Source organism: Arachis ipaensis, chromosome B1 (genome assembly GCF_059453495.1).
Source record: "Arachis ipaensis isolate K30076 ecotype BB chromosome B1, ASM5945349v1, whole genome shotgun sequence".
Lineage (NCBI taxonomy): Eukaryota > Viridiplantae > Streptophyta > Magnoliopsida > Fabales > Fabaceae > Arachis > Arachis ipaensis.
This window is the reverse complement of record NC_142436.1, coordinates 25290732-25300556: the sequence shown is the minus strand read 5'-3', so window position 1 is coordinate 25300556 and position 9825 is coordinate 25290732. Positions and strand designations below refer to the sequence as shown.

At 38.7% G+C, this 9825-nt stretch overlaps 1 non-coding gene across 1 annotated transcript; it reads left to right on the top strand.

Moving 5' to 3' along the window:
• The first annotated feature begins 5434 nt into the window (after positions 1–5434).
• On the top strand, positions 5435–5542 carry LOC148576000 (small nucleolar RNA R71). Its single transcript, XR_015903190.1, has one exon. It is a non-coding gene; the product is annotated as a small nucleolar RNA R71 (small nucleolar RNA).
• Positions 5543–9825: the final 4283 nt, after the last annotated feature.

Here is a 9825-nt window from a genome sequence, read left to right as displayed (position 1 = left end):
ACTTCCTGGGCCCACTTGGTGTGTGTTTGGGCTGAGCTTGAGTGTTGCACGTGTAGAGGTCTTTCTTGGAGTTGAACGCCAGCTTTTGTGCCAGTTTGGGCGTTCAACTCTGGTTTTGGCTCCTTTTCTGGCGGTGGACGCCAGATTTGGGTAGAAAGCTGGCGTTGAACGCCAGTTTACGTCATCTATTCTTGGCCAAAGTATAGACTATTATATATTGCTGGAAATCCCTGGATGTCTAATTTCCAACACAATTGGAAGCGCGCCATTTTGAGTGCTGTAGCTCCAAAAAATCCACTTTGAGTGCAGGGAGGTCAGAATCCAACAGCATCAGCAGTCCTTCTTCAACCTCTGAATCTGATTTTTGCTCAAGTCCCTTAATTTCAGCCAGAAAATACCTGAAATCACAGAAAAACACACAAACTCATAGTAAAGTCTAGAAATTTGAATTTAACATAAAAACTAATGAAAACATCCCTAAAAGTAACTAGATCCTACTAAAAACATACTAAAAACAATGTCAAAAAGCGTATAAATTATCCGCTCATCACAACACCAAACTTAAATTGTTGCTTGTCCCCAAGCAACTAAAAATCAAATAGGATAAAAAGAAGAGAATATACTATAAATTCCAAACTATCAATGAAACATAGCTCCAATCAAATGAGCGGGACTTGTAGCTTTTTGCCTCTTGAATAGTTTTGGCATCTCACTTTATCCATTGAGGTTCAGAATGATTGGCATCTATAGGAACTAAGAGTTCAGATAGTGTTATTGATACTCCTAGTTCAGTATAATGATTCTTGAACACAGCTTCTTTATGAGTCTTGGCTGTGGCCCTAAGCACTTTGTTTTCCAGTATTACCACCGGATACATAAATGCCACAGACACATAATTGGGTGAACATTTTCAGATTGTGACTCAGCTTTGCTAAAGTCCCCAATTAGAGGTGTCCAGGGTTCTTAAGCACACTCTTTTTTTTTTTTTTGCTTTGGACCTTGACTTTAACCGCTCAGTCTCAAGTTTTCACTTGACACCTACACGCCACAAGCACATGGTTAGGGACAGCTTGGTTTAGCCGCTTAGACCAGGATTTTATTCCTTTAGGCCCTCCTATCCACTGATGCTCAAAGCCTTAGGATCCTTTTTATTGCCCTTGCCTTTTGGTTTTAAGGGTTACTGGCTTTTTGCTCTTGCCTCTTGGTTTTAAGAGCTTTGGCTTTTTCTGCTTGCTTTTTCTTTTTCTTTTTATTTTTTTTTTTTGCCTAATTTTTTTTCTGCAAGCTTTGTTCTTTGCTGCTTTTTCTTGCTTCAAGAATCATTTTTATGATTTTTCAGATTATCAAATAACATGTCTCCTAGTCATCATTCTTTCAAGAGCCAACATATTTAACATTCTTAAACAACAACTTCAAAAGACATATGCACTGTTCAAGCATACATTCAGAAAACAAGAAGCATTGTCACCACATCAATATAATTAAACTAAGTTCAAGGATAAATTCGAAACTCATGTACTTCTTGTTCTTTTGAATTAAAACATTTTTTCATTTAAGAGAGGTGATGGATTCATAGGACATTCATAACTTTAAGACATAGTTACTAACTACTAATGATCATGTAATGAAGACACAAACATAGATAAGCACATAACATAGAAAACAAAAAGCAGAGAAAGTAAGAACAAGGAATGAATCCACCTTAGTGATGGTGGCGTTTCCTTCTTGAGGAACCAATGATGTCCTTGAGCTCTTCTATGTCTCTTCCTTGTCTTTGTTGCTCCTCCCTCATTGCTTTTTGATCTTCTCTTATTTCATGAAGGATGATGGAGTGCTCTTGATGTTCCACCCTTAGTTGTCCCATATTGGAACTTAATTCTCCTAGGGAGGTGTTGATTTGCTCCCAATAGTTTTGTGGAGGAAAGTGCATTTGAGGCATCTCCGGGGTCTCATGGTGATGAGCTTCATACGCCTCTTGAGCTCCATGAATGGGCTCTCTTGCTTGCTCCATCTTTTTCTTAGTGATGGGCTTGTCCTCTTTAATGAGGATATCTTCCTCTATGTCAATCCCAGCCGAATTGCATAGGTGGCAGATGAGGTGAGGAAAGGCTAACCTTGCCATAGTGGAGGACTTATCAGCCACCTTGTAGAGTTCTTGAGGTATAATCTCATGAACTTCCACCTCTTCTCCAATCATGATGCTATGGATCATGATGGCCCGGTCTATAGTAACTTCAGACCGGTTGCTAGTGGGAATGATTGAGCATTGAATGAACTCCAACCATCCTCTAGCTACAGGCTTGAGGTCCAATCTTCTTAGTTGAACCGGCTTGCCTTTGGAGTCAATCTTCCATTGAGCTCCTTCCACGCATATGTCCATAAGAACTTGGTCCAACCTTTGATCAAAGTTGACCCTTCTAGTGTAGGGGCGTTCATCTCCTTGCATCATGGGCAAGTTAAACGCCAACCTCACATTCTCCGGACTAAAATCTAAGTATTTCCCCCGAACCATTGTAACATAGTTCTTTGGATCCGGGTTCCTACTTTGATCATGGTTCTTAGTGATCCATGCATTAGCATAGAACTCTTGAACCATTAGGATGCCGACTTGTTGGATGGGATTTGTTAGAACTTCCCAACCTCTTCTTTGAATTTCATGTCGGATCTCCGGATACTCATTTCTTTTGAGTTTGAAAGGGACCTCGGGGATCACCTTCTTCTTGGCTACAACATCATAGAAGTGGTCTTGATGGGCTTTGGAGATGAACCTTTCCATCTCCCATGATTCGGATGTGGAAGCTTTTGTCTTCCCTTTCCCCTTTCTAGAGGATTCTCCGGTCTTAGGTGCCATCAATGGTAATGGAAAAACAAAAAGCTTATGCTTTTACCACACCAAACTTAGAATATTGCTCGCCCTCGAGCAATAAAAGAAAGAATAAATGAAGAAGAAGAAGAAGAAATATGGAGAGAGAGAGAGGGAGATGTGGTTTCGGCCAAGAGGAGTGTAGAGGGGTGTATTGTGTGAATTTGATGAAGAATGGAGGTCTTTATATAGGGAAGGGATGGGGGAAAGGTTTCGGCCATATGGGTGGGTTTGGGTGGGAAATTGGTTTTGAATTTTGAAGGTAGGTGGAGTTTATAAGGTAGGTTTATGGGGAAGAGTGGATGGATGTGAGTGGTGAAGAGGTGATGGGGAAGAGAGTTTGAGGTGATTGGTGAAGGGTTTTTGGGGAAGAGTGTTTATGGGGTTGTGTGAAAGAGAGTGGTAAGAAGAAGTGAGTGGAGGTAGGTGGGGATTCTGTGGGGTCCACAGATCCTGAGGTGTTCAAGGATTTACATCCCTGCACCCATTAGGCATGTAAAAATGCCTTTACACACAACTCTGGGCGTTTAGCGCCAGGTTGGTGGCCATTTTGGGCGTTCAACGCCCATTTGTGTGCCATTTCTGGCGTTGAACACCAGAACCATGCTTGTTCTGGGCGTTCAGCGCCAGGATGCTGCCCATTTTGGGCGTTCAGCGCCAGAACCATGCTCTGTTTTGGCGCTGAACGCCAGACAGATGCTCCTCCAGGGTGTGATTTTTCTTCTGCTGTTTTTGATTCCGTTTTCAATTTTTATATTTATTTTGTGACTCCACATGATCATGAACCTACAAAGACATATAACTAAGAGAAATATAGTTAGATAAATAAAAATTGGGTTGCCTCCCAACAAGCGCTTCTTTAATGTCAATAGCTTGACAGTGGGCTCTCATGGAGCCTCACAGATGTGCAGAGCTTTGTTGAGACTCTCCAACACCAAACTTAGAGTTTGGATATGGGAGTTCAACACCAAACTTAGAGTTTGGTTGTGGCCTCCCAACACCAAACTTAGAGTTTGACTGTGGGGGCTCTAGTTGACTCTGCTTTGAGAGAAGCTTTTCATGCTTCCTCTCCATGGTTGCAGAGGGAGATCCTTGAGTTTTAAACACAAGAGAGTCCTCATTCCATTGAAGGACTAATTCACCTCTGTCAACATCAATCACAGCTCTTGCTGTGGCTAGGAAAGGTCTTCCTAGGATGATGGATTCATCCTCTTCCTTTCCAGTATCCAGGACTATGAAATCAGCAGGGATGTAAAGGCCTTCAACCTTTACTAACACGTCCTCTACTTGTCCATAAGCCTGTTTTCTTGAACTGTCTGCCATCTCTAATGAGATTTTAGCAGCTTGCACCCCATAGATTCCCAGTTTCTCTATTACAGAGAGGGGCATGAGGTTTATTCCTGAACCAAGGTCACATAGAGCCTTAAAGATCATGGTGCCTATGGTACAAGGTATTATGAACTTTCTAGGATCCTGTCTCTTCTGAGGCAATGTCAGTTGATCCAGATCACTTAACAAGGGAGGCTCAACTTCCCAAGTATCAATGCCAAATAATTTGGCATTCAGCTTCATGATTGCACCAAGAAACTTGGCAGTTTGCTCTTCAGTAACATCCTCATTCTCTTCAGAAGAGGAATACTCATCTGAGCTCATGAAGGGCATAAGGAGGTTCAATGGAATCTCTATGGTCTCTAGATGAGCCTCAGAGTCCTTTGGTTCCTCAGAGGGAAGCTCTTTATTGACCACTGGACGTCCCAGGAGGTCTTCCTCCTTGGGATTCACGTCCTCCTCTCCCTCATTGGGTTCGGCCATTTTGCTTATGTCAATGGCCTTCCACTCTCCTTTTGGATTCTCTTCTGTATTGCTTGGGAGAGTACTGGGAGGGATTTCAGTGATCCTTTTACTCAGCTGGCCCACTTGTGCTTCCAAATTTCTAATGGAAGACCTTGTTTCATTCATGAAACTCACAGTGGCCTTGGACAGATCAGAGACTAGATTTGCTAAATTAGAAGCATTTTGTTCAGAGTTCTCTGTCTGTTGCTGAGTGGATGATGGAAAAGGCTTGCTATTGCTAAACCTGTTTCTTCCACCATTATTAAAGCCTTGTTGAGGCTTTTGATCCTTCCATGAGAAATTTGGATGATTTCTCCATGATGAGTTATAGGTGTTTCCATAAGGTTCACCTAAGTAATTTACCTCTGCTATTGCAGGGTTCTCAGGATCATAAGCTTCTTCTGCATAAGAAGCCTCTTGAGTACTGTTGGATGCAGCTTGCATTCCATGCAGACTCTGAGAGATCATATTGACTTGCTGAGTCAATATTTTATTCTGAGCCAATATGGCATTCAGAGTATCAACTTCAAGAACTCCCTTCTTCATAGGCGTCCCATTACTCATAGGATTCCTTTCAGAAGTGTACATGAACTGGTTATTAGCAACCATGTCAATGAGTTCTTGAGCTTCTGCAGGCGTTTTCTTTAGGTGAATGGATCCACCTGCAGAAGTGTCCAGTGACATCTTTGATAGCTCAGATAAACCATCATAGAATATATCCAGGATGGTCCATTCTGAAAGCATGTCAGAAGGACACTTTTTGGTCAACTGTTTGTATCTTTCCCAAGCTTCATAGAGGGATTCACCTTCTTTCTGTCTGAAGGTTTGAACATCAGCTCTAAGCTTGCTCAGCTTTTGAGGAGGAAAGTACTTGGCTAAGAAAGCCGTGACCAGCTTATCCCAAGAGTTCAGGCTGTCTTTGGGTTGAGAATTCAACCATAATCTAGCTCTGTCTCTTACAGCAAAAGGGAAAAGCATGAGCCTGTAGACTTCAGGATCTACTCCATTAGTCTTAACAGTATCACATATCTACAAGAATTCAGTTAAGAACTGAAAAGGATCTTTAGATGGAAGTCCATGAAACTTGCAGTTCTGCTGCATCAGAGAAACTAATTGAGGTTTCAGCTCAAAGTTGTTTGCTCCAATGGCAGGAATGGAGATGCTTCTTCCATGTAAATTGGAATTAGGTGCAGTAAAGTCACCAAGCATCTTTCTTGCATTATTATTATTTTCGGCTGCCATCTCCTCTTCCTGTTCGAAAATTTCTGAAAGGTTATCTCTGGATTGTTGTATTTTAGCTTCTCTTAATTTCCTTTTTAGAGTCCTTTCAGGTTCTGGATCTACTTCCACAAGAATGTTTTTATCCTTGCTCCTGCTCATATGACAAAGAAGAGGGCACAGAAAAATAATAATAATAGAGATCCTTTATACCACAGTATAGGGATCCCTGTGTGAGTAAAAGAAGAGGGGGAGACAAAGAATGTAATATAATGGAAGAAGCACAACTGTGAGGATGGCAGAGATGTGAGATGAGATGTTAGTAGATGAATAAATAAATAGAATAAGATGAGAGAGAAGGAATTTTCGAAAATAGTTTTTGAAAAAGAGTTAGTGATTTTTGAAAATAGTTTTTGAAAAATGTTAGTAATTTTCGAAAATTAAGATTTAAAAATAAAAAATTAAAATAATTAATAAATTAAAAAGAAATTTTGAAAAAAGGGGAAGATATTTTCGAAAATGAGAGAGAGAGAGTTAGTTAGGTAGTTTTGAAAAAGTTAAGAAACAAACAAAAAGTTAGTTAGTTGGTTGAAACAAATTTTGAAAACCAATTTTGAAAAGATAAGAAGTTAGGAAGTTAGAGAAGATATTTTGAAATCAAATTTTTGAAAAAGATAAGAAGATATTTTAGAAAAGATATGATAGAAATTAGTTTTGAAAAGATTTGATTTTTAAAATCACAATTAATGACTTGATTTACAAAAAATCACAAGATATGATTTTAGAACTTAAAGTTTGAATCTTTCTTAACAAGTAAGTAACAAACTTGAAATTTTTGAATCAAAACATTAATTGTTATTGTTATTTTCGAAAATTTTATGTAAAATTAAGAAAAAGATTTTTGAAAAATATTTTTGAAATTTTCGAAAATAACTAAGAAATTTGAAAAAGATTTGATTTTTGAAAAAGATTTTTGAAAAAGATAAGATTTTCAAATTGAAATTTTGATTTGACTCATAAGAAACAACTTGATTTTAAAAATTTTTGAAAAAGTCAACTCAAATTTTCGAATTTGATGAGAGAAAAAGGGGAAGATATTTTTTTGATTTTTGAATTTTTATGATGAGAGAGAGAAAAACACTAAAAAGATGCAATGCATGAAATTTTTAGATCAAAACATGTGATGCATGCAAGAATGCTATGAATGTCAAGATGAACACCAAGAACACTATGAATGTCATGATGAACATCAAGAACATATTTTTGAAAAAATTTTTAATGCAAAGAAAACATGCAAGACACCAAACTTAGAAATTTTTCATGTTTAGACTCTAAGAAACGAAAAATGCACATGTAAAACAAGAAAAGACACAAAACATGAAAACATCAAGATCAAACAAGAAGACTTACCAAGAACAACTTGAAGATCATGAAGAACACTATGAATGCATGATATTTTCGAAAAATGCAAGATGCATATGCAATTGACACCAAACTTATAATATGACTCAAGACTCAAACAAGAAACAGAAAAATATTTTTGATTTTTATGATTTTCTAATTTTTTTGGTTTTTTTTTCGAAAATTATTTAAAAAAGAAAAATAAGGATTCCAAAATTTTTAATATGAATTCCAGGAATCTTGCCATGTTAGTCTAAAGCTTCAGTCCAGGAATTAGACATGGCTCACTAGCCAGCCAAGCTTTCAATGAAAGCTCCAGTCCAAAACACTAGACATGGCCAATGGTCAGCCAAGCTTCAGCAGATATTGATACTTTTCATGTATAAAGCAACTAAGTGTGTGAGAATTTCTTCTTTTGTGATGGTAAGTTGAAATCCCCAGTCCAAAAGATTAGACATGGCTTACAGCCAGCCAGGATTCAACAAATCATCATGAAACACTAGAATTCATTCTTAAAAATTCTGAAGAAAAATATATTTTTGAAAACATTTTTATTTTTTTTTTTTTTTTCGAAAACAGATGAGAAATTTTTGAAATATTTTTGAAAAATTTTTGAAAAGAAAACGAAAAGAAAGTTACCTAATTTGAGCAACAAGATGAACCATCAGTTGTCCAAATTCGAACAATCCCCGGCAACGGCGCCAAAAACTTGGTGCCAATACCATGGTTCACAACTTCGATACAACTAACCAGCAAGTGCACTGGGTCGTCCAAGTAATACCTTACGTGAGTAAGGGTCGAATCCCACGGAGATTGTTGGTATGAAGCAAGCTATGGTCACCTTGCAAATCTCAGTCAGGCAAATATAAATTGATAATGATGTTTTCGAATAATAAATAATAGAATAGGGATAGAGGTACTTATGTAATTCATTGGTAGGAATTTCAGATAGGCGAATGGAGATGCTTTTCGTTCCTCTGAACCTCTGCTTTCCTGCTATCTTCATCCAATCAGTCTTACTCATTTCCATGGCTGGCTTTATGCAAGGGCATCACCGTTGTCAGTGGCTACATCCCCTCCTCTCAGTGAAAAAATGCTCACATGCTCTGTCACAGCACGGCTAATCATCTGTCGGTTCTCGATCATGCTGGAATAGGATTCACCCTCCTTTTGCGTCTGTCACTAACGCCCAGCACTCGCGAGTTTGAAGCTCGTCACAGTCATCCAATCATTGAATCCTACTCGGAATACCACAGACAAGGTTTATACTTTCCGGATTCTCTTGAATTCCGCCATCATTCTAGCTTACGCCACGAAGATTCTGGTTAGGAGATCTAAGAGATATTCATTCTAGCTTATTTCATGTAGAACAAAGGTGTTTGTCAGTCACGTGTTCATAGGGGAGAATGGTGATGAGCGTCACACATAATCATCACCTTCATCACGTTCTTGGGTGCGAATGGATATCTTAGAAGCGAAATAAGATGAATTGAATAGAAAACAGTAGTACTTTGCATTAATCTTTGAGGAACAGCAGAGCTCCACACCTTAATCTATGGAGTGTAGAAACTCTACCGTTAAAATTACATAAGTGAAAGGTCCAGGCATGGCCGAGATGGCCAGCCCCCTAAAACGTGATCTAAGATAGCATAACTGATCAAAGATCAAAAGCTGATCAAAAGATACCTAATACAATAGTAAAAGGTCCTATTTATAATAAACTAGCTACTAGGGTTTACATGAGTAAGTAATTGATGCATAAATCCACTTCCTGGGCCCACTTGGTGTGTGTTTGGGCTGAGCTTGAGTGTTGCACGTGTAGAGGTCCTTCTTGGAGTTGAACGCCAGCTTTTGTGCCAGTTTGGGCGTTCAACTCTGGTTTTGGCTCCTTTTCTGGCGGTGGATGCCAGATTTGGGTAGAAATCTGGCGTTGAACGCCTGTTTACGTCATCTATTCTTGGCCAAAGTATGGACTATTATATATTTCTGGAAAGCCCTGGATGTCTAATTTCCAACGCAATTGGAAGCGCGCCATTTTGAGTTCTGTAGCTCCAGAAACTCCACTTTGAGTGCAGAGAGGTCAGAATCCAACAGCATCAGCAGTCCTTCTTCAACCTCTGAATCTGATTTTTGCTCAAGTCCCTTAATTTCAGCCAGAAAATACCTGAAATCACAGAAAAACACACAAACTCATAGTAAAGTCCAGAAATGTGAATTTAACATAAAAACTAATGAAAACATCCCTAAAAGTAACTAGATCCTACTAAAAACATACTAAAAACAATGTCAAAAAGCGTATAAATTATCCGCTCATCAACCTCCCCTAAAACTTGGACTTTGCCACCCTTTCCTAGTCCTAACCGAACCATTCTGCAACCCTCTTTAATGGGTTCAAAGCCAAATCAATTCAAAATGAGGCTGAATCCAAAAGTGTATACCATTTTCATATTTCCAGAAAACCAACTCAAACTCAAATCAATCTCCAACGGATTAAACTCGATTTCAAAACT